Genomic DNA, 24848 nt, shown 5'->3' with positions numbered 1-24848 from the left:
TTTACATGTGATCTGGTGTATTTCCTGAGGAAATCTGCAAGATATTTATTAAGAACTAATAAAACAAACCTCTCCATGAGTTTTAGGTAGTTTTCAATTTTTCATGTCTCTCTCGTTTCCTCTTATCAATGAGTTGCTATTTTCTCTCTCTACTTTGACCATTGCAAAAGGAAACAAAAATAAATGTTTTAAACTGTTCCTGAAGGGACAGAGAGAATAGTTCTGCCATGATGTATCAGCCGGGGCTGTATTTTTAGTGCAGCATTGTAGAAACTAAAAATATCCTGTTGTAGTGGATCCTTTTTATAGGTCGTGTGTGTGTGTGTGTGTGTGTGTGTGTTTATAATGTTGTGCGCACAAGTGCCTTTGTGCATCGGCAGCCGTTCTTCCCATTACAGCTGGACTCCATTAGTCCTTGAAAATTAATGTAATCCCAGTTAAGAAAAAAAATTAATTACTCTACCAGAGCTGCATTTTATCCAAAGCTAGTGTTAGCTCCCTAGCTGGCAGCTTGGTTTGAGAGACTCCAGGGGCCCATGCAGTTGTGGCTTTGGTATCACAGTATTTGCTGCTGTGTTTTTTCCTGTGGAGAACGCTTCTCAGTTCTTTTTGGTTAGACATGTGGCATGCAGAGAGTAATTGCAGATACTTCTGCCTCACTGAAATTCCATGTTGCAGTCTGGTCATCCCCCAAAGGGGTGACTGCCTCATGTTTAACTCACCTGTCATCGAAAGTCTTCTTATCAGGATTTAAAAAAAGAGATTCTTTGGCAGTAGTTGATTTTTCAGTGTTCTCTGGAGAAGAAACGTAGTTTATTAAATCCCAAGGACTACATGCTATTTGCACTGGAAGGTTTGTTTGTAGACAATTAAGAGTGACAGTCACAAGACTGGCAAGATAACTCACTTGGAGGGTGCTTTCTTTATCACACTAGTGACCCAGGTTGAAGCCCGGCCTCTACCACAATGAGGGAAGCTTCAGTGCTGTTCTGTCTTTCCCTCCCCGCTTCTATCTCTTTCTGTCTGAAAATGTCATTCTGGGGTGGTCAAGCACTAGCTATGACAAAAATAAATACAAGAATGGCAGTCACCGAGGCAAACAAGTATGGTGCAAGATTTATATGTGTGAGGCCCCAGGTTCTAGTCTGGTACCAGATATGCCAGAGCAAGTGGTGCTCTGATTTTTTCCCCCTCTTTCATAAATGAATAACTCTTATTAAACAACAACAAAAAAGTGAAAGTCACATTTTTCTTTCCCTCTCTCCCCCCCCCCCCCATGTCGGACTGTTTTAACACTGTTTTTTAATTGTAAATGAATGTATCATATACTGCTGATTTCTAGTCAAACTTCTCAGCACCAGTTTAGATGAGGGGCTGGTTGCTTAGCGTATGAGTGACACTTCCAGCTTTGCAATCAGAGTTCTAGGGTGGGCGCAGGCACGGCCCGGAGGTTGTTATAGTCGGCCTCGCCGCCTCGCCTTTGTGATGCAGCTCTTGTGCAATTGCCTGTGTTTGTTGTTGTCTTGGGGAACCTGGATAGAATGGAAAGATAGCATGTGATAGGTGGGAAGGACAGTTGTTTGTGTCCTTCCTGATCACCCTCCTGGCTCCCTGATGAGAGTTGAGCCAGGATCCATCTGTCTTGGACTGCAGTTCTCTCTTTTTCTGCTGAGCTGGGGCGTGGGCAGCACAGGCCTGTGTAACTCGTGACAGGCCTTCCAAAATGCCATGATGGCATGGATTCTCTCAATGCTGCTGACAACAAAAACAGGGTTAGTGGCCTTTTGTTTCTATTTGGGCATGGACTCTGAGATTTGTCTCTGAACCTCATGTTCTCTCCTGCTGGTGACTTGAAGTCCTCCCTCAGCCCCTCCCATGATCCCCAAGCTGACAGTTGAGTCTTCAGCTTCCGGGCCTTGATCTCTAGGCGGTGTTGTAGTTCAGTAAAAGTAGTAATCAGGCCTTTTATAAATTTGTTTTACTAGTGAAGAGAGATGGTAGGTATTTGGCTGTAATTCTAAAACAGCCATGCTTGGAGATTAATAAAAAATCTAAACACAGCCATTTTTTACCAGAGGCAGTGGGCCTGTTATTTTGAGCTCTCAACCAAGCCGAAATCAGAGCAGCGTGGGACTCATGGTGGACTGTGCTCCTGGGAGGATGCAGAGCCACGTTCCTTGTTGTTACAGTCTGTGCAGTGCCCGTCCTTGAGGGTGTTTTACGCTGGCATTGGAAAAAAGGAAACCTTGTTTTCCAAGAACTCTGCTCTCTCTCAGCTTGATAAGCATTTAAAAATAAAAGCTGCACAATTGAAATTGGCAGTGCATCCTCATTCTTTTGTCTCTCTGTTTATTTTTTTCCCCTCATCCCTCAACATGTGTGCTACAGCCCATGGTTATTACACCCTCAAGAATGATGGCCTGGAACTCAGCAAACTCGCACCAAGGTCTGCCCGCCCTACCCTCAACTGTTTGAAGCTGGCTGAGGCATCAGAGCCTAGCATTGAGAGGCCTGGTGGGTCAGCCTCAGCAGCTCCATCTGTGGCACATTTTCCTTTCCCCCTGAAGCTGCTTCCTGGAATTTTTTAGCTTCTCCAGAATCCTGATTGCCAGCTCAGTCTTTCTTGTTAGTTTTTGCAGTTAACTTAAATGGTTTGTTTACCTCTCTCAAAAAGAAAGTGCTTTGGCACTAATCAGGCAGTCCTGCATGTTTTCTTCTTTTAAGATTTATTTATTTGAGAGAGAGAGAGAGAGAGAGAGAGAGAGAGAGAGGCTGTGCCACCAAGTTTTTCCTGCCTGTATGATTCTATTGCTCATGGCAGACTCTTAAATAGAGGGTAACAGAGAGAGGAGAGATACCACAGGACCATTCCACCTCTAGCGAAATTTTCCCTGTGCCTGATGTTCCCATGTGGTGGCTGGGGGCTTAAACCTGAGTCCTTATGCTTGATAAAATGTGCAGCTCTTCTGGGTGTGCTAAACCTCCCCCTTGCCAGCTAAGTTATTTTTTACACCAGTCCTTGTGCTTTAAGCCATGTGCGCTAACCCACTGCACTACTGCACGACTCCAATTTTTAAAAAAAATTTTATTATCTTTATTTATTGGAGAGAGACATCCAGCAATTGAGAGGGGAGAGAGACACCTGCAACACTGCTTCACTACTTGCAAGTGGGGACTGGGAGCTCAAACCCAGGTCCTTGCACATTGTAAGAACATGTGCTCAACCAGTTGCACCACCACCCAGCCCATTATTAATAGTCTTTTTAAAAATACATTAAAAAGACTTTCATTTACTTATTTTTTAAGATTTATTTTTTTCCTTTTTGTTGCCCTTGTTTTATTGTTGTAGTTGTTGTTGTTATTGATGTCATCGTTGTTGGATAGGACAGAGAGAAATGGAGAGAGGAGGGGAAGACAGGGGGAGAGATAGACACCTGCAGACCTGCTTCACTGCTTGTGAAGCAACTCCTCTGCAAGTGGGGAACCAGGGGCTCTTACCAGGATCCTTGCGCTTTGTGCCACATGCGCTTAACCTGCTGCGCTACTGCCTGACTCCATTTTATTTACTTCTTAAGGAGACGGATAGGAGGAGAAAGAGAAAAGGAACCAGACATTACTCTTGTACATGTGCTGTCAGGGATTGAACTCAAGACCTTCTGCTTGAGAGTCCAACGCTTTATCCATTGCACCACTTCCTGGGTTACATAAAAGTCCCTCCACCCTTTTTTTTTTTTTTTTTAAATTTCCAGGGTTATTGATGGGGCTTTGTGCTGGCACTATGAATTTACTACTCCTGGCAGCCGTAATCCCCCCCCCCATCCATTTTATTGGATAGGACAGAGAGAAATTAAGGGGGGGGGGGGAGACAGGGAGAAAGACACCTGCTTCACTGCTTGTGAAGTATCCTTACTACAGGTGGGGAGTGGGTGCTTGAACCCAGATCCTTATATAGGTCCTTGTACACTTAACTGGCTCCCCCACTGCTTGGCCTCCCCCACTGCTTGGCCTCCCCCCCCCCCACACACACACAAAATGAGTTATTTTGGGAGTGGGGCAGTAGTGCAGCAGGTTAAGCGTAGATGGTGCAAAGTGCAAGGACTGGTGTAAGGATCCCGGTTTGAGCCCCTACTCCCCACCTGTAGGGGAGTCACTTCACAGGTAGTGAAGCAAGTCTGCAGGTGTCTATCTTTCTCTTCCCTTCTCTGTCTTCTCCTCTCTCAATTTCTCTCTATCCTATCCAGCAACAATAACAACAATAATAATAACCACAACGATAAAACAAGGGCAAAAAAAGGAAATAAATATAAAAAAACTTTTTAAAAGAGTTATTTTAATGAGAGAAAGAGTTCAGTTCACTGCTCAGTTCTGGCATAGGGTGGTGCTGGGGATTGCACCTGGAACCTCTAGGAGCTCTGGCATGTAAGTCTAGTGCACTGTGACTGTGCTTTGTCCTGGGCAGATTTGATAGTTCTGACCCAGGGAGGAGAAGTGCTACCAGGGCTTAAACTAGAGTAAGTAGTAACTACTCAGGAATAGACCATCTTGATGAATTACTAAAAGTAAATGTAAATTTTAGCATTGCCCCAGCTTAGATGAATTTAACAAAACAAAGTAAAAAAAAAAAAAGCCTACCCACTATTAATCGCTAATTCTTACTCTGAAAATATAAGTTACCAGCAAACCCTGCTCTGAACATCACATGCAGATTCCACTGGTCATATGCATGTGACCTCAAAGAATTGCTGTACCTCTGGTTTTGTGAGGAAGAACTGGCCATCTAGTTTGAGTAGGTCCTGGTAAAGCCAACTTTGAAACATTATGTCATTTGTTTCTAGCATTTCTGGTTATCACTGCCTAGCTGATTGAGTCAGAACCTGGAGTTAGTTGCTGGGGTGTGGTTTCAGGTTCTCAGACTTCCCTGTTGATGCTTGTGAAAAGTTGGTGCCTAATGTAACTGAATAGGGTGTTACTTCAGGTTAGTAGTCCTTGTTTTTGCTTGGCTGGTTGGGCTGAACCTGGTATTACTGCTTCCCAAAGAATTTTTTTGGTTGAAAACTGAAGGTCAGCAGTTCGCAAGTGTTGAACTGAAAGCCAACTCTGTGGTTTGTCTTGTGCCACTGGGCCAGCAGCACTGCAGCCCTGATCAATTGATCTGCAACAATATGAGACCATGAACAGTAACTGCCAGACAAAACTCTCTCTCACCCTATTTCCATGTCCAACCTGTCTCTCTGCCCAGATCCCCTTTCTTTTTCTTTGTATGTCTGTCTCATTCTTGGTTGTGTATTTCACTTTTTTGGGTCTATCTTTTTCCATCTCCCTGTCTCTTTCCATAACAGTTTTTAATAATGTTTTAGTTAGTTCCAGCCTTTTCCCTGAATGGATCCCATTGGAAAATGCATTTGAAAGGAAACAGTTATACACTTCCCTTCCTTTGAAACTCTGTTGGCACCTTTTCCAGTGCAGTAAACCATACAACATGTATTTTCAGAGTTTCCAAACACAGACATGCTGGCGTTAAATTTATGAAAAAATATTTTATTCAGCTGTATGGTTAACACTGACTTTTAGAGATGCTGATCAGATTTGAAATTGGTGCTGACTTTTGTAACTCCAGCATATTTTCAGATCTCTGTGGGAAATATAGCCACATTAGCTCTTAAAGAATCTGCAGGGAGTCAGGCTGTAGCGCAGCGGGTTAAGCGCAGGTGGGGTTAAGCGCAGGTGGCGCAAAGCACAAGGACCGGCATAAGGATCCCTGTTCGAACCCCGGCTCCCCACCTGCAGGGGAGTCGCTTCACAGGCGGTGAAGCAGGTCTGCAGGTGTCTGTCTTTCTCTCCTCCTCTCTGTCTTCCCCTCCTCTCTCCATTTCTCTCTGTCCTATCCAACAACGACAACAACAATAATGACTACAACAATAAAACAACAAGGGCAACAAAAGGGAATAAATAAAGAAAATAAATATTTAAAAAAAACAAAAAAAAGAATCTGCAGTAGGTGTGTGTGTGTGTGTGTGTGTGTGTGTGTGTGTGTTGGCCTTTGATTGCAGGTTGGGCAGTAGGAATTGGGGCAAGAGATATAGATGTGGGGATCCCCCACCATATCCAGAGGAAAACAGGAAAAGTTAATGAGTCATTAAAGAATACTGCATAGGGGAGTCGGGCTGTAGCGCAGCGGGTTAAGCGCAGGTGGCGCAAAGCACAAGGACCGGCATAAGGATCCCGGTTCGAACCCCGGCTCCCCACCTGCAGGGGAGTCGCTTCACAGGCGGTGAAGCAGGTCTGCAGGTGTCTGTCTTTCTCTCCTCCTCTCTGTCTTCCCCTCCTCTCTCCATTTCTCTCTGTCCTATCCAACAACGATGACAACAACAATAATAACTACAACAATAAAAAAAAACAACAAGGGCAACGAAAGGGAATAAATAAATAAAATAAAAATTAAAAAAAAAAAAAAAAAGAATACTGCATAGTTGTGCTGGACACAGGAGCAGAAAGTAAACTCGCTGTATCACAGAAGGTGAATTATTTCTGTTTATTGTCAGTCAAATAGCACCTATTTGTGTGGTTTGTTGCATACCAAAAGGTTCTGGGATTAAGAAGACTTACTTCGAGAGTTGGACGGTAGTGTAGCGGGTTAAGCGCATGTGGCGCAAAGTGCAACAACTGGCATTAAGGATTCTGGTTCGAGCCCCCAGCTCCCCACCTGTAGGGGAGTAGCTTCACAAGCAGTGAAGCAGATCTGCAGGTGTCTATCTTTCTCTCTCCCCTCTCTGTCTGCCCCATCTCTATCCATTTCTCTCTGTCCTATCCAACAACAAATGGCATCAGTAACAACAGTAACTACAACAATAAAAAAACAAGGGCAACAAAAGGGAAAAATAAAATATATAAAAAAAGAACACTTAGTTCATTTGTATTCACAGCAATGATGATGTTGCTATTGTCTACCACTTTCTTCTGTTATATCTGTGCTGATAGACTTAATTCCAAGTTTTGTGGTTTTTTTTCTTTCTTCTATCCATATAGGTTTGGTTTTGATCTGTAAGGACAGTGATTCTTCTCAAGGGTCCCAGCTGTTTGTTCAGAAGATTACTGGGAATGATCTTGAGAAGCCTTTCAAAAGGGAATTTCTTCCAAATTGCTCAAGCAGCTGAGCTCTGTCTTGGCTTTTAGGTTTATACACTACATTCTTTAGGTTTGTGTGATACACCATTTCCATTTCAGTTTTACTTTGCTTGCCAGTCTAACAGTGAATCTGCACCAGTTGATTTAGATAAATTCACTACCCACTGTCACAGGACAGAAGCTACTGGAAACAACCCCACAGAAAGCTGGGTATCCTGCAGACCATGTGTCCCACTCAGTTCAGTCAGTAAGCACATACTAAGCATTTATTGTACATCTCATTTTTTTTGCTTTGTTTTGTTTTTTCTTTTTTACATTTTTAAAAATATTTATTCCCTTTTTGTTGCCCTTGTTGTTTTATTGTTGTAGCTATTGATGTCATCATTGTTGGGTAGGACGGAGAGAAATGGAGAGAGGAAGGGAGACAGAGGGGGAGAGAAAGACACCTGCAGACTGCCTGTGAAGAGACTCCCCTATAGGTGGGGAGCCAGGGGCTCCAATCAGGATCCTCATGCCAGTCCTTGTGCTTTACGCCATCTGCACTTAACCCACTGTGCTAACCGCCTGACTCCCTTTATATCTTATTCTTAACTTTTGGGGTAGCATTTACTTTTTTTTTTTTAATTGGATAGAGAGAGAGAAAAACAGGAAAGGAAGAAATAAGGAGAGAGAAAGACACTTGCAACACTGCTTCATGTTTTATTAAGCTGGGAGCTGTGGGCATGAACCCAGGTCCTTGCACATGATAGCGTGTGCACTTAACCTTTCATTTGCTTTTTTGATTGTAGGCTTTCCAGAGATACTTCCTGTGTTCACAACTCTGTATTGTCTCTATTCTTCCCTTTTTCTTCTTGTGTTTCTCCTTTCTTATCCAGCATTTAAAATATCTGTACTTTTTTTTTAAGGTTTATTTATGTATTATTTCTTTCTGAGAAAGAAGGGGCAAGAGAGTGAAAGACAACCAGAGCATCAGTCTGGCACTCACATTGCCAGGGATTGAACTAGGGATCTCATGCTTGAGAGTATAGTGCCTTATTCTTGGACCACCTCCTGAGCTATAGTGTTAGTACTTAGTAAGCTACTACTGCAGATTTTTTTTTTTTGGTCTTTTCACATTGGTATATTGTAAAATCTTATGGTTTTAGCTGTAACTTTCCTGTTAGAATATCCCCCTGTTCTCTGGACCTTTGTCCTGAGCTTTAGCTTGTATTTGTAACATCTTGTTGAGCGTTTTCATCTAGAATCTCAGGTTTATGGCTTATTTAAAACTGATTCATCCTGGGCTAGGGAGATACGACTGCAGTTTACATAACAGACTTCATGCCTGAGACTCAAAGGTCCTAAATTCAATATCCAACACCACTATAAGCCAGAACTGAGCTGTGCTCTCTGGTGAGAGAAAGAGGAAGAAAGAAAAAGAAATTGATTCATTACATTTCTTACAGGTTGCAAGTTGTATTCCCCCAAAAGAAAACTTTTATTAGTGATTTAATGTTGATTTATAAAATTATGAGATACAGGGATATAATTCTACACCATTCCCACCACTTGAGCTGTGTGTCCCTATTCCCTCCATGGGAAACGGCCATAGTTCTCCCAAGGTCACAGTATGGGTTTGGCTATTTGTATTCCCCAGGAAGTTGGTTAGAGAGCATCCTCAGGGTCAAAACTTTCGAGGCAGTGAAGGAAGCAGGTTGAGACAAAGAAGTTGCACTGCACTGCAGCCTTAGCCAGACAACCCTGGAGCAGGAGAAACTGATTTAGAGTACTCCACGACTGGGCCAAAGGAGCTGGATCTTTATGCCCCTTTGAACTTCTATCAACCAGTAAATGCATGTGTTACCCCTTGGAAAGTGGAGTGACATTGGGGAGCCACTTTTCTTCAGCTGGGCACAAATATGGGCAAGAGATCAGCTGAGATCTGCTGTTTTAACACCCTGCAGTTAGTATAGCGATTGATTTAGGTTTGGAGGGAATCTGGGTATTGCACCAGATCATCATCATTGCCCCACCTGAACTGCTTCTGCTCCCTATGTATGATATACGATATATTCTTTAAATTTTTATTTATAAAAAGGAAACACTGACAAAAACCGTAGGATAAGAGGGGTACAACTCCACACAGTTCCCACCACCAGAACTCTGTATCCCATACCCTCCCCTGATACCTTTCCTAGTCTTTATCCCTCTGGGAGTATGGACCCAAGGTCATTGTGGGATACAGAAGGTGGAAGGTCTGGCTTCTGTAATTGCTTCCCCGCTGAACATGGGCGTTGACTGGTCGATCCATACTCCCAGCCTGTCTTTCTCTTTCTTTTTATCGTGGGGCGGGGCTCAACGATAATTCTTTTATTGGTTCTGGTATCATCCATATACTCGGGCCTTCTCAGCCTCACTAGTTTGTATTTTGCAGTCAAGTTTAATTTGCATAAAATAGTTGGCACAGATTATAAGTGTTCATTTTAATGAATGTCAACCCATTTTATTTTATTTCTTCTTTACTTTGAGTGTTAGAAGTGTCTGAACAGAGCAAGCACCATCTTGAAGTAGCATAAATAAGAAAAAGGGAGGGAGGGAGGGAGAGGGGGTGGGGCAAGTAAGAAGAGCACACATGTGTTTAGATCTGAACAGAGAAGCAGGGAGAGTGAAAGAGGTCAGCACACCACACCAAAGCTTCCTTCAGTGTGGTGGGGGCCAGGCTGGAACCCCAGTCGATATAGTTGACAGAGCAGCACGCTATCCAAGCAAGCTATTTTGTTTACCATGTGCGTATGTTTTTGTGAGTACTGATCTCACTTTTTAAAAATTATTTCATCACATGTGTATATTATAATATATATATATATAAATTTTTTTTTCCCTCCAGGGTTATTGCTGGGTTCAGTGCCTGCACCATGAATCCACTGCTCCTGGAGGCCATTTTCCCCCTTTTTTGTTGCCCTAGTTGTTGCAGCCTCATTGCAGTTATTACTGTTGACGTTGCGTTGTTGTTGAATAGGACAGAGAGAAATGGAGAGAGGAGGGGAAGACAGAGAGAGAGGGGGAGAGAAAGATAGACACCTGCATACCTGCTTCACCGCCCGTGAAGCGACTCCACTGCAGGTGGGGAGCCGGGGGCTCGAACCGGGATCCTTACGCCGGTCCCTGTGCTTTGCGCCACGTGCGCTTAACCCACTGCGCCACCGCCCGACCCCCATATTATAATATATTTTAGTAGTCCTCTTTTCATGGAATTTAGGTTATTTTTAGACTTTTCCTGCCCACAGTATGTAGTATTTCATTCATATAATTTCACACCTACGTACCTTTTATGATTTTTCACATTTTTGGTTTATAGCTAACTACATGTGTGAATCATTTAATTTATGTATTTACTTTTGGTAATACTTTGAACTAGACCCTGAACCTTGCACATGCATGATACTGCTGAACTCTCCTGACCCAAGTTTTCCTTTTAGAGAGAGGGAAGATGACGGAAAGATTTGTTTTGTATTTAAGATTTTAGAACACTTAAGTATCTAATCAGACTGTATGTAGTGTTCAGCACTAGGATTTCTATGATGCTTAGTCTCTTTATCACATATGAATATTGTGTAATTACATTAGAGGGGGGTGTCTGTACTCAAACCCTCCATGAATCCCTTTGAAATAAATTATCTCCAGGGCTGGATGATTGCTCACCTGCTAAGAAACATGCATTGCTATGTACATGGCTCAGGTTTGAACCCAGGTACCATATAGTAGTGCCCTAGCACTGACTTTGATGCTTCCTATCTGAAATAAAAAGAATGAAGATTAAAAAATCAGCCCTGGTCTGGTGAAATTGAGCATTGACTAGGCCTCCTGCATACTCCACCTCCTCCATTTACACAATAAAAGAATTATTTCTAAACTTAGCTTAAAAGGATTTTCTTAAATCCTTGTATGCACCCATTAGTGTATAAAATCCAGGTGGGGTAGATAGCATAACAGTTATGCAAAGAGACTCTCATGCCTGAGGCTCCCAAATTCAATCCCCTGTACCACCATAAACCAGAGTTGAGCAGTGCTCTGATAAAATAAATAAATATTTTAAAAAACATTAAATCCAGGTCTCTGGACTGGCAAAATATCAATAGCTCACTTGAATAAGGTGCTGATTTGCCATGTATGCTACCCAGTTTCAACCCCTGTCCCTAATACATTGAAGGAAGCTTTCATGCCCTGGTCTCTTTCACTCTTTCTCTGCCTCTGTCTTAAAATAATGATCTACACCTGTTTTTGGAAAAACATCTTAGAATATAAGACTTGTGTATTTTGTCTCATTATACAAATAATTTTTCTCGGAAATGTATGGACATACATATGTATGTTTATCTTGTCAAATATTATTCCTTATGTATTTTTCAACATGTGTAATAAAGGCTTTTTTTCACTTTCATTTTTTTTAACCAGATTACTGCTCAGCTCTAGTTTATGGTGGTGTGGGGGATTGATTCTAGGACTTTAGAGCCTCAGGCATGAAAGTCTCTTTGCATATCCATTATGCTATCTACCCCCTACCCTATCAAGGCCTTTTTAAAGTTTGCTTTTTTGTCATTTTGTGTAGTGCCAAGGATTGAACCTAAGATCTCATACATGCAAGGCATGTACTGTGCCACTGAGCTATGTCCTTGGCCTTATGTACTTCCTTTTCCCCACAAAATAGCCCTTGCCTAGAGTTCATGTTAATATGTGTGTGTGTGTGTGTGTGTGTGTGTGTGTAATGTATGTGTTTGTGTGTGCCTGTTTGTTCACACTGTAGAAGAATTATTTTTAATAATTGATAAATTTATTTCTTTCCGGCAATGACAACTGTAGGATTATTGGTGTTTCTTTTTTTACTTCGACTGTTAGTACATCAAGGCAGACTTTAAGGTCATTCATGACAGTTAACCCACATGATTGACATATTTGCCCATCATGTTCTTTAAAACTATGTATATATTTTTGGTATTGATGACAAAGTGAACAGTCATAAATGAAAATCTGGAACCGCTGTGACTTAAGGGCATGTCCTTTCTAGGACTGCTAACTCAGGGGACGGGCTGGTGCCTCAGTTAATTTCTAGTCATCTTCACTGAGTATTACCTTCTCACTTTCTTCTGTGCCATGATTGCTTTATTTACCTGTTACATTGTTGATTGACCTCTTTTCTACCTTACAACTGCTGTACATGATCTGTAGTGGATGGGCCTGGATAAATCCTTACTTACTTGATCTAATAATAGTTTGGACATTGACCTTAGACTGTAAAACTTTGAAAAGTTTTTTTAGGGTGAGTTACTCTTGCAGAGCCAGATGAGTGTACGGACATGGATATTCATAAAGAATCTACTTAAGAGTTACATCTTATATTGGCCTCTTTTGTTTGGTACTGACAAGATCTGTTTGGGGGCCAGGCAGTGATCAAGCACACACATTACCATGTGCACCTGATCAAGCACACACGTTACCATGTGCAAAGACCCAGGTTCAAGCACCCACTCCCCACCTGCTAGGGGAAGCTTCACAATGGTGAAACAGTGCTATAGGTGTCTGTCTCTCTCCGTCTCTTTCTCCTCCTTCCCTCTCAACTCTTTCTCTCTCTGTTCAATAAATAATTAAAATAAACTTAAAAAATTTGTTTGATGGCTAGAATTTTTTATTCTGGAAACTTCTCCGGATTTCAAGAAATCTTTCTATCCTTGGCACCTTTCTGACCTGTCTCAGAATTGTTTTATTTTTGGCATTGTTTGCAAATTCTGTAAATTTTCAAGTGATCATTCAGGAAGCTATAGAACAAAACAAAATTTAGTTCATCTGTTGAAAATAGAAGCTGAGCATTTCTCTGCCCCTCTTCCTGCCATTTCCAAATAACTTTCTCTGCATCAGGATGTCCGCAGGCATTATCTCATTAACTTTTACTTTAGGCCCAGAGGACTCCTAAAGCTTCATATCATCAACAAAGGCAGGTTTTCAAAGCTTTGCCTGCTTTCTCAGAAGTGATGGCGTTGTATTAATCGCTTCTCACTGTTGCAACAAAAACTTCCTTCTAGGTTGGTTAATCGGTATGCCTCTTAGGAAGCCACTTAAATGTCTTTTCTCCATAACCACACATAACTTCTGACACATGATACCTCAGATCTTAGTTTCATAGGCACTTCCCTACTTGATATATTGGGTTGTCTGAAAAGTCATGACTAATTTTTGCATAGGAAAACAGGGTGGAGTGTAGATAGCGTAATGGTTATGCAAAGAAACTCTCATGCCTGAGGCTCCATAGCCCCAGGTTCAGTCCCCCGTCCCCCCCCCCCCCACCATAAGCTAGAGCTAAATAGTGCTCTGGTAAAAAAAAGAAAAACACGTCATGACTATTCTGATAGCCCAAAAATTATTGACCAAGAGGTAGCCTATGGAGTGCATGCCTTGCAGAATAGAATACTGGGCCAGAGAGACTGCTCAGCAGTACTGGTCAAGCACAAAGCCCTGGATTCATTCCCTAGTACCACATTAAAAATACAAAAACCAAAACAAAACAAAACAAAAAAACCACCACCAAATAAACAGAAAACTACTATTCCTTTTTGTTTTGTTTTGTTTTGTTTTTTGCTGCTAAGATTATTACTGGGGCTTGATGCCTGACAAATCCACTACTCCTGGAGACCATTTTTTTTCCTTTTTGTTGCCCTTGTTGCTATTATTGCCACTGATGTTGTTGGATAGGACAGATGAAATCGAGAGAGAAGGGGAAGACAGAGAGGGGGAGAGAAAGACCTGTTTTACCACTTGTGAAGTGACTCACCGGCAGGTGGGGAGCCAGGAGCTCGAACCGGGATCCTTACACTGGTCTTTGCACTTCGTGCCATGTGCACTTAACCTGCTGCGCTACTGCCTGACTCACCAAAACTACTATTCTTTAATACTCTTCCTGTTTCCTCTAAATGCTGGGAGACTGAGGCAGGCCAAACCCCTGGCAATCAATGCTGAAGTTCTGTCCTACAAGATTTACTTATGAGCCTGGGGAGATGGTATAATGGCTATGCAAAAAGACTATGTCTGAAGTTCTGAGGCCCCAAGTTCAATGCCAAACCAGAGTTGAGCAGTACTCTAGTAATAAGATAAAACTTTTTAATTGGTCTACTTATAGTTTACGTACATTAGATGTTAAATAGCAGTTTGTTTTCTTCTGGGCCCTATTCTTGAGTCTCAGCTAATCCCTGCATGACATTGCGATGGCAGCAGCTCCTTTTGTTCAAAAAGGAGCATATATTTGAATAATTCTGGAATCAGACAGGAAATTCTGAGTGATTCAGGTATCATTCTAGAGACACCACTAAGATGAAAAGGGTCAGTGGGTGTTTTGACTAGTGCGCGCATGATTGCTTACTTGCTTTTTCTTCCTCTTTACCGTCTCTCCCCTTTATTCTTCCTTTCTAGGAAAGTACACGGATATAGTCTCTGCCTTTCTTTCTTTCTTTCTTTCTTTCTTTCTTTCTTTCTTTCTTTCTTTCTTTCTTTCTCTTCTGCCAGGGTTTTCGTGCATGCACACAATTCTGCTCTTGGCAGATTTTAAAAACTTTTGGATAGAGAGATGGACAAGGAGAGAAAAGGGGGAAATCAGAGAGAAGGAGAGACATTATAGCACTGCCTTATCGCTCATGAAGCTTCCTTATATATCTGCTCTCAAGTGGTGACCAGAGGCTGGTCCCCAGGTCTTCATGGGTGGGAACGCATACTTAGTCAACTGTCTCCCAGCCTCCTGCATGAATATAATGTTTTTTTTAAAAAGAAAACTTCACAAGCAGTGAAGCAGTGCTGTGGGTGTCTCTCTCCCTATCGCCCCTGCCCCTCTTGATTTCTGGCTGTCTCTATCCAACAAATAAATAAAGATTAAAAAAAATTGAAAAATTCAAAAAGTGGATAGGGGTAGGTAGCATAATGGTTATGCAAAGAGACTCTCATGCCCGAGGCTCCAAAGCCCCAGGTCCAATCTTCTGCACACCATAAGCTAGGGTTAATCAGTGCTCTGGTAATAAATAAATAAATAAATAAATAAATATTAAATAAGTTTAACACAGTATTGCATTTATGTGGCTAATTCTAAAAGATTTAGGTACTGGGCAGTAGCTCACCTGGCAGAGTGCATACTTTACCATGAACAAGGACCTGGATTTAAAACCCTGGCAACCCCATGGGAGCATCATTGAAAGGGGAAATTTCATGAGTTTTGGAGTGGTGCTGTGGTATCTTCCTTCCCTCTCTTCCCTTCCTCCTCTCCCACCCTCCCCCTCCCAACTGTCTCTTGTGTCTCTTAACTTTTACCTGGAAAAAAGGGAAAGGGGGGAAAAAAAAGTCCTATAGGAGCAGTGAAATTACACAGACATGAAGTAGTTTCAAAGCCCTGGTGACAAAAACAAAACAAACCTATCCATTTTATTATCATTTCACAATATATACAAGTGTCAGGTCTTTGTTTTATGCACTTCAGACTAAAAAGCTGTAATTTGTCAGTTATAAAAAAAAATACATAATCAGGGGTCAGACTGTAGCACAACGGGTTAAGTGCATATGGTACCAAGTGCCAGGACCGGCATAAGGATCCCGGTTCGAGCCCCTGGCTCCCCACCTGCATGGGAGTTGCTTCACAAGCGGTGAAGCAGGTTTGCAGGTGTCTGTCTTTCTCTCCCCCTCTGCCTTCCCCTCCTCTTTCTGTTTCTTTCTGTCCTATCCAACAACATCAGTAACAACAATAAGAATGACCACAACAACGATAAAACAAGAAGAGCAACGAAAGGGGGAAAATAGCCTCTGGGAGCAGTGGATTCATGGTGCAGGCACCGGAGCCCCAGCAATAACCCTGGAGGCAAAAACAAAAAAATCTATGCCGAGGAGGTAGTTCAGCATGCTCGAGCACATGTACCATTGTATGCCAAAGTTGAGGAGTGCTCTTTCTTACTCTTCCTCTCTCTAAAAGAGAAATAAATAGCCCGTTGGGATATAGCTCACCCGGTAAAGCACACACTTTCCCATCTGTTTGGACCTGGTTTTGTGTCCCCAGTCACCACATGGTAGCATCATGCTGTGGGGAAACTTCATGAGTGATGAAGTGGTGCCATGGTGTCTCTCCCCTCACCCCCCCCCCATCCAGCCTCATGCTGTCATTCCTCACACACACACACACACACACACACACACACACACACACACACACACACACACACACACACACACACACACACACACACACACACCGTCACCAACCCTGGCTGGAGAAAAGAAATGAAAGGGTTTACTTGGAGTAGCCATAAAGCCTCCACAAAACACACTGGCAAAGGTGGGGAATAAATGAAAGACTCTTTGTGGAGGTGGACCACTGATATGCATGGTTTCATCTCTCTTGGGCCAACTTTTTCATTCATATATAGAGATTCCTATATAGATTCACATATAGAGTTCCAGAGATTCCTCTGATGCCATGGCATTCATGTGTGGTTTCAGGATTTGAACTTGGGCCATTCATATGGCAAGACATGTTCCTTACCTGGTAAGCTAGTAAGTAAACACTTAGGGAAAAAAACATGCATAGATTGAGATTTAATAAAGTTATCTAGAGAAAATGTCCATCTGATTAATGGTCCGAAACAGTACATCACTGAAAATACAAAAGCAATTTCTCTTATGGAAAAAGCAATGCTAAGACTCACGTTTAAGTAGCTTTCCGTCCGCCCCTGGAAACATACCTGAATTACCCTTGTCTGAAGAATGTACATACCATTGGTTTGAGATTTATATTTTTACTTATTTTTGAGCTTCAAGAACATGTTTGAACATCTCATTTAGCTTCTGTAATTCACTCTTCTTGTCATCTTTCTTCACTTTCTCATCACCTTCACTTTGTGGTGCTTGACATGGGTTTTACTGATCTGATGAGTCATAGGCTTGCTTTACTAATTTTTGGACAGAATTTCTGTCTTCAGTGAACCTTTTCTCCCTCCAATTTACAATTTTCCTTTTGGTTTCCCCTGGCAGTTTGTACTCAGACCAAATGAGACACAAAACTGGACACCTCCATTAGTTCAGGCCAGGTAACACACATGAGAAAAGAGGACTGCATCTGTGCAGGGGATCAGCCGATGAGAGAAATGTCACCCCCAAATGTCCTAGCAACTCTTTCTATGTAATCTATAACTTTTGTCATAGCTTCTTGATTCTTTCCCCTCATTCCTTCTTCCCCCCTCCCCTCCCCTCCCCTTCCCTTCCCTTCCCTTTCTCGTCCCTTCCTTTTCCCTTCCTCTTCCCTTCATTTTCCCTTCCTCTTCCCTTCCTCCTCCCTTCCTCCTCCCTTCCTCCTCCCTTCCTCTTCCCCTTCCCTTCCCTCTCCCCCTCCTCCTTCTTTCTCCTCCTCCTCTTCCTCTCCCCTCCAGACTGTTCTCCATAGGGGTTGGACCAATTTACATTCCCACTATCAGTGCAGAAGGGTTCCTTTACCACTCCTTATCCCTGCAACCTCTCCAGCATTTGTTATTACTATCCTTTCTGATGTATGACACACACACACACACACACACACACACACACACACACACACACACACACAATTAAAGACAGAGAAATCGAGAAGGGAGGGGAGATAGAGAGGGAAAGAGAGAGACACCTGCAGCCCTGCTTCACCACTTGTGAAGCTTCCTGAAGGTGGGGACTAGGGGCTTGAACCTAGGTCCTTGTGCACTGTAATGTGTGTGCTCAACTAGGTGCACTACCACCTGGCCGCCTATGTATGATGTTCTCAAGGAGTGAAGTTGTATCTCATTGTCTTTATTTGCATTTCTCTGACAGTCAGTGAACATTTTTTTATTTATCTGTTGGCCATTTGGATCTCTTCTTTGGTGAATACTATGTTCATATCTTCTCCCCGCACTTTTGGATGTGGTAATTTAATTTTTACTTTTTTGTTGTTGAGTTTGGAGTATATGTATTGGTTATTAGCTTTTTGTCTGCTGTATGGCATATAAGGATTTTTCTCCCATTCTGTAAGGAGTCTCTTTGTTTGATGATGGAGACGCTTTTCAGTTTGATGAAGTCTCATTGATTTATTTTTGGTTTTGCCTTTCTAGTAGTTAGATTTATGTCATTGAAGATGACAAAACTTAGATGGAAAAGAGTTCTGCCAATATTTTCCTATAAGTATTTGATAGTTTCTGGTCTACAATCCAAGTCCTTGGTCCATTTGGAGTTTACTTTTGTGTGTGGTGAAATGTAGTGGTTAAGTTAAATTCTTTTGTATGTTTCAACCCAGTTTTTCCAACACCATTTGTTGAAGATACTCTCCTTTCTCCATTTAATAGTGTGGACCTCTTACCAAAAATCAGATGCCCATAGGTGGGGAGCTTTATTTTATTTATTAATTAGAGAGACCAGGAGAGAGAAAGAAAGAGAACCAGAGGGAGTCAGGCAGTAAGTAGCGCAGTGGGTTAAGCGCAGATGGCGCAAAGCGCAAGGACCGGTGTAAGGATCCCGGTTCGAGCCCCCAGCTCTCCACCTGCAGGGGAAGTAGCTTCACAAGCAGTGAAGCAGTTCTGCAGGTGTCTATCTTTCTCTCCCCCTCTCTGTCTTCTCTTCCTCTCTCCATTTCTCTCTGTCCTATCCAACAACGATGACAACAATAATAACTACAACAATAAAACAAGGACAACAAAAGGGAATAAATATTTAAAAAAAAAAAGAGAGAGAAAGAGAACCAGACATCATCCTGGTACTTGTGCTGCTATAGGTTAAACTTAATTCTTGAGAGGCCAATGTTTTATCCACTGCAACACCTCCCCAACTACAATATCTCCCTTTCCTTCCCTTTTCTCCCACTCTCCTCCCCTCCCCTCCCTTCCCCTCCCCTCTCCCTTCCTATCCCATCCCATTTCCTCCTACTCCCCTCCTCTCCCTTCCCATCCACTCCCCTTCTTTTCCCATTTTTCTTCCTCCTCTTCTCCCTCCTGAGTGGTATTCCATGTATGCTGTTCAGTCTGTTTAACTATTTACCCATTAAAAGACTTTCTAGCATTAGACTGTTTTTCAATAAAATTCCCATACTTATTTCCATAGAAATGTTTGTACAAATATAAGTTTTCTTTTCTTCTGGATAATTGTGATAAAAATCACAATTGTGGGGGCCAGTCAGTAGTACACTGGGTTAAGCCCACATGGCTTGACTGGCATAAGATCTTGGTTTGAGCCCCCAGCTCCCCACTTGCAGGGGAGGGTCACTTCATAAGTGGTGAAGCAGGTCTATAGGTGTCTTATCTTTTTCTCCCCCCTCTGTCCTCCCCTTTTCTCCCGATTTCTCTCTGTTCTATCCAGCAACAACAACAATAACAACAACAAAATGGGAAAAATGGCTTCAAAGAGCAGTGGATTTGTTGTGCAGGCACCAAGCCCCAGCAATAACCCTGGAGGCAAAACAAAAACAAAAACAAAAAAACCACAATTGCTTAAGTCCCTGAGTCCTACCTGTAAGGGGGAAGCTGCATGAGCAGTGAAGCAGTGCTGCAAGTCTCTCTTTCTTTCTCCTCAGCCCTTCTATATCCCCCTCTCCCTTCTCAATTTCTCTCTGTCATATCAAATAAAAGGGGGGGAAAAAAGGCAACCAGGAGTGATGATTTCTTAGTGCAGGTACTGAGCCCAGTGATAACCCTGGGGGCAATTTTAAAAACAAACCATAAGTCTAATTTTAGTTTTAGAAGTTGCTGAATTTTTCCAGCATTCCCATCAGTAATGTATGTATTATCCAGTTTTCTTCTCATTCTCATCAGATTCTAGGTGGTGGTGCTTTTTTAAATTTAAAGCCATATATATATTTAAATTTACATGTAAACATGTATATTATTGTGTATATAAATAAAATGTAATTATCACATGTAATATAAATTAAGTATGTGCTATATAAACAATTATGTAAATAATTTATACAAAAATAAAATACTTTGTGCCTAACCATAGGTCTTGATATATCTTAGTCCTTCTGTCCTTCCTTTCTTTCTCACTCTTTCTTTCTCCCTCTCTTCCATTCTTCTTTCTGTGGAGTCGAGACCTCACACGTGCCCAGTTTCACCTCTCCAGACCATTCTTTCTATTCAGATAGGAAATGAAAGGAAGCCAGTCGGCGGTACGCCTGGCCACGCACACACACTACAGCGCACAAGGACCCAGACTCGAGCCCCCTGATGAAGCAGGGCTGAAGGTATCTCTGTGTCTCTTTCCCTCTCTGTCTTCTCCATCCATCTCAGTTTCTCTGTTTTTGTCTAATAAATTAATTAAATTTAATTTTAAAAAAAGGAAAACTGAGAAATTTTCAAAAAAAAAAAAGAAAGAAAAAAGAGAAACAGCACAGGATTAAAGCTTCCTCTATTGTTGTGCCATTTATTTTTTTATTTTTAATTTTTTTAAATTTCTTTATTGGGGAATTAATGTTTTACATTCAACAGTAAATACAATAGTTTGTACATGCATAACATTTTCCAGTTTTCCATATTGTACAACCCCCACCAGGTCCTCTGTCATCCTTCTTGGGCCTGTATGCTCCCCACCCACACCAGAGTCTTTTACTTTGGTGCAATACGCTAATTCCAGTTCAGGTTCTACTTGTGTTTTCTCTTCTCATCTTGTTTTTCAACTTCTGCCTGAGAGTGAGAGCACCCCATACTCATCCTTCTGTTTCTGACTTATTTCCCTTAACATGAATTTTCCAAAGTCCAAGATCGGCTGAAAACGATGAAATCACCATTTTTTATAGCTGAGTAGTATCTACCACAACTTGCTCAGCCACTCATCTGTTGTTGGACACCTGGGCTCTTTCCAGGTTTTGGCTATTACAAATTGTGCTGCCAAGAACATATGTGTACACAGATCTTTTTGGATGGGTGTGTTGGGTTCCTTAGGATCTATCTCCAGGAGAAGAATTGCAGGATCATAGGATAGGTCCATTTCTAGCCTTGTGAGAGTTCTCCAGACTGTTCTCCACAGAGGTTGGACCAATTGACATTCCCACCAGCTGTGGAGGAGGGTTCCTTTGACCCCACACCCTCTCCAGCATTTGCTGCTGTTACCTTTTCTGATGTACAGGAGTGAAGTGGTATCTCATGGTTGTCTTCATTTTCATTTCTCTGAGAGTTAGAGACTTGGAGCATTTTTTCATGTGTTGCTCGGCCTTTTAGATCTCTTCTGTGGTAGATCTCTTCTATTCTGTCCACGTCCTCCCCCCATTTTTGGATGGGATTATTTGTTGTCTTGTTGTTGAGATTTGCAAGTTCTTTATATATTCTGGTTATTAGCCTCTTGTCTGATGTATGGCATGTAAAGATCTTTTCCCATTCTGTGAGGGGTGTCTTGGTTTGGGTAGTAGTTTCTTTAGCTGTGCAGAAGCTTTTTAATTTGATGTAGTCCCATAGGTTTATGCTTGTCTTAGTCTTCTTTGTAATTGGATTTGTTTCATTGAAGATGTCTTTAAAATTTATGCGGAAAAGAGTTTTGCCAATATTTTCCACTAAGTATCTGATAGTTTGTGGTCTAACATCCAAGTCCTTGATCCACTTGGAATTTACTTTTGTATTTGGTGAAATATAGTGGTTCAGTTTCATTCTTCTGCATGTTTCAACCCATTTTTTCCCAACACCATTTGTTGAAGAGACTCTGCTTTCCCCATTTAATTGTCTGGGCGCCTTTGTCAAAGATTAGATGTCCATAGGTGTGGGGGTGTTGTGCCATTTATGATAGGGATTTGGGGCTAGAACCTGGGTCCTGTACATGGCAATGCAGGCACATTACCCAATGAGATCTCTCTCTGGTCCCTTAGTAACTATTTCTGACCACAGTAGGACCATGTTATTTATGACTAGGATCCACAAAGGAATGTGGCACGTATACCTACTGTGATGAGCCCTTTCTGGAACCCCCTGCTTGATGCTAGTTTTCTTTCTTTTTTTTTTTTAATTTCTTTATGAGGAACTAATATTTTACATTCAACAGTAAATACAATAGTTTGCACATGCATAACATTTCCCAGTTTTTCATATAATAATACATCCTCCACTATGTCCTCTGTCATCCTTTTAGGACCTGTATTCTCCACCCAACTCCACCATCCAACCCAGAAACTTTTACTTTGGTGCAGTATGCCAGTTCCAGTTCAGGTTCTACTTCTCTTCTGATCTTGTTTTTCAACTTCTGCCTGAGAGTGGGATCATCCCATATCCATGCTTCTGTTTCTGACTTATTTCACTTAACATGAATTTTTCAAGGTCCATCCAAGATCAGCTGAAAAAGGTGAATGCTAGTTTTCAAGAACATGGTTGGACATAGCTCTTGTTCCCAAACAAGGAATCACTTGTTCAACTCCTAATGTTGGGGATAGACAGTAGGTGTGTCTCTCCCTGTACTCTTTTGCCCTTTTGTACCTGTTCAACTAGGTGGCTCCTGGATGTTGTTGATCAGAGAAGGTGTGTGGATAGCAGGGAGTGTGTACAGATTTAGGGGAGAGGAGTCACGGGGGAATATGTAATTAATTTTTATACTTTCCCCAGTAAACCATGAACCCCTTTTATGATGTCATGAGGGATTCCTTAATTTTGCAGCTGCTTCCTGATTACGTCAGAGAGGAGCCTCTCACCCTACAGCCTGGAGTTGCACTCATACAAGAATTGGAAACAAATGAAGTGCTGAATATCTAATGGCTTCCACAGGGAGAGCTAGTTCAGACTTCCCAGGCCTCCTTTTGCAAGGTCTTCCTCAAGTTATTTCTGACCCCCTGAAGTGTCTTTGTTCTGGAAAGACAGGACTGGCCCAGAGCCAAGTGGGCCGGAGCTTGGGGACTCTATGGTACATACTTTTCTCCTTCCAGGTGTTTTGCAACCAAATTTCTATGCCTTTCCTGCATCTCATTTGGTGGGTGTTATATCCTCTTCAAGGTCTCAGAATCCCCTGAAACCTGCTCTGGAGCTATTCTGGTTCATCCCTTTCCTCCCTCATATCATCTCCACCATCTCTTGATTTTTCTTTCTGCAACATTTCTCAAATCTCTGCTCCTCTTTCATGCCCGTTTCCACCTCTCTTATAAGATATAAAAGATGCTTCATTTATTTGATAAAGTACATTACGTATATGATCTCTCTTAATTCAAACAAGTTCGTGTCCTCTTCCCAGTTGGTCTTCCTCCTCTTTACCAGCTCCCCTAATCTGTTCTAAATTCTGTAATTAGATTAATCTTTATAAAATATTCAACTTGCAGCCAGGGAGGTGGCTCAGGGGGTAGAAACATACTTTGCAAATCTGAGACCCCAGGCTTGTTGGTGGTACTCTGGCCTGTCTGTCTTTCTCTCATTACATAAGAAAAAAAAAAAAAAAAAAAAAAATATATATATATATATATATATATATATATATATATATATATATATATCTGCTTTGTTCAGAAACCATAAACCAATGCTGTTTCACAGTTCCTTGCTGGGAAGTTGCAGGCCCTATGCTTTGTGGTTCCATTATCTGCCAGGTGACTGAGTGGAGTGCTTGCATTCTGTGAACATGACTGGTGTATCCTACCTGCATCTTCCCCTAGCACACCTGGGACTCCCTCTGTCTTTCCACTTCCACCTTTGTTCATCGTGTATAGCCCTGTGATCTCTTCTATAAAACCTCCTCTGAAAAATACTAACTAGAGATAATTTCCTTTCCCCCAAGTGATAGAAAGTATATTACTTCCATCTTCCTTATGGCATGTAATGCATTGTCTTGAATTACAATTATTTGAGTATGTATTCCTCTGCCTTCCTTATATCATACCTGGGGTTTCATGCATGTAAGTCCTATTCTCTGCTCACTGAGCAACCTCCCCGGTCATGACATTGCTGACTTGCTCTAAGATTTCTTGTTGTCTAGTTCCTATACAATGACTGCTTCCTCTACCTCCTCTTCAGCCAGCAGCTGCCACAGGGAACTCTATAGTTCAAAAGCAGCAGTCAAAAGATGTTCTCACTGCCCACTTCCTGTAGACAAGGAGGCTTTGGTGAACTGCTCAGGAACTGTGCCAACCCTGTATCTGACTGGTGTCTGACTCATGCGAAAAGCAGTCTATGTCTGAAAGATAAGAGCCAATAAGTCACTTCCAGGTGGTGTTAGTTTGAAGGTGACTGACCATCCATTTCCTCTCTTTGAGGGAGCTGGTGTAGAGGGAATCAGTGAATAAGTGGTCTTGCCTCAGTAGTTTCTCCAGTTTTTAGTGAAATAGTTGAGCAAACTGCTGAGTGGCTAGTGATGCCTGTTAAGCTCTTCTGCTGCTGTCAGGGTATCAGACTGTGTTATCCACACTGTGTCTTCCCTTCATACTTATCTCATTCTCTTGCCGTCAAGCTGGCAGTGTGTAGGGAACTCTGCTTGTTTCGTTGCTGCCAGATTTTCCCACGACCAACCAAACCTCAGCTCAGCTAATGCTGGTTTCCTCTAGAAGCAATAGCACTGAATCACTGCCCCCTGGCTTTGCATAAAGGGTCCAGGCAGGTGGGCCTGCCTGTCCCCTCCTCTTCCCTCTTTACCCCTCCTGCCTCACCCCATTTCCTGCAGGAGGATGCTTTGCCATCCTGGAGCCGTCAAGCACAGCTTTTCTTTGGCAGCACCGTCGTGCACACACACTGATGGGAGAGGGGACGTGTTTATCACTTTTCCTGGAGATTATCTGTTTA

General features: G+C 42.1%; 1 protein-coding gene across 4 annotated transcripts in view; it reads left to right on the top strand.

Annotated features, from left to right (window-relative positions):
• Nucleotides 1–24848, top strand: part of SMG6 (SMG6 nonsense mediated mRNA decay factor) — a 291344-nt gene that overhangs the window by 112489 nt on the left and 154007 nt on the right. The window contains exon 1 of one of the 4 annotated variants that reach the window (XM_060204130.1): nucleotides 1549–1772. The exons of the other annotated variants lie outside the window; for them this stretch is intronic. The gene's annotated coding sequence lies outside the window, so the exon portion shown is untranslated. Of the gene's footprint in view, nucleotides 1–1548; nucleotides 1773–24848 lie in introns of those variants that run through there. 4 annotated transcript variants of the gene reach the window in all.

This window comes from Erinaceus europaeus, chromosome 12 (genome assembly GCF_950295315.1).
Source record: "Erinaceus europaeus chromosome 12, mEriEur2.1, whole genome shotgun sequence".
Classification (NCBI taxonomy): Eukaryota; Metazoa; Chordata; class Mammalia; order Eulipotyphla; family Erinaceidae; genus Erinaceus; species Erinaceus europaeus.
This window is presented reverse-complemented; position numbering and strand designations above follow the sequence as displayed.